Here is a 582-nt window from a genome sequence, read left to right as displayed (position 1 = left end):
TTTTTTTTTTTTTTTTTTTTTTTTTTTTTTTTTTTTTTTTTTTTTTTTTTATAAATTTGTCTTTGTTTCTGTTTTTTTTTGTTTTGTTTGTTTTGGTTTGTTTGTTGCTTTGTTTTTTGTTTTTGTTTTTGTTTTTGTTTGTTTCCGTTTCTGTTTATTTACTTTTTATTTTCTTCTGTTTGTTTATTTGTTTGTTTATTTTTGTTTTCTTTGTTTATTTATTTTTTTATTCATTTACTTGTATTTATACTCTCATTATTTTATTTTATTTTATTTTATTTTATTTTATTTTATTTTATTTTATTTTATTTTTATTTTATTTATTTTTTTTATGTTTGCCTGTTTGTATAGTTATTCTTCTCTTTACTTTTTCTTACATTTATATATTTACTATTTATATAAGTATACTTTATTTATCTATTACTTACTTATATTTATATTTATTTATTTTTTATTTATATATTTATTTATTTATTTTTTATGTATTTGTTTGTGTTTGTATCTAACAGGCGTTCTTTTTCTGCTCCTAGTTTATGCGGCGGAGATTTTTCTTCTTTTTTGGATGGGGGTGGCGGCGGGAGA

At 18.0% G+C, this 582-nt stretch overlaps 1 protein-coding gene across 1 annotated transcript in view; it reads left to right on the top strand.

The window, feature by feature from the left end:
- EMH_0054280 (uncharacterized protein) overlaps positions 1-582 on the top strand; it is a gene marked incomplete at both ends in the record, with an annotated part of 7,584 nt that overhangs the window by 4,016 nt on the left and 2,986 nt on the right. The window lies entirely within an intron of this gene.

The sequence above is a fragment of the Eimeria mitis genome, genomic scaffold (genome assembly GCF_000499745.2).
Source record: "Eimeria mitis Houghton genomic scaffold, Emh_scaff2470, whole genome shotgun sequence".
In the NCBI taxonomy this organism is placed as follows: domain Eukaryota; phylum Apicomplexa; class Conoidasida; order Eucoccidiorida; family Eimeriidae; genus Eimeria; species Eimeria mitis.
This window is presented reverse-complemented; position numbering and strand designations above follow the sequence as displayed.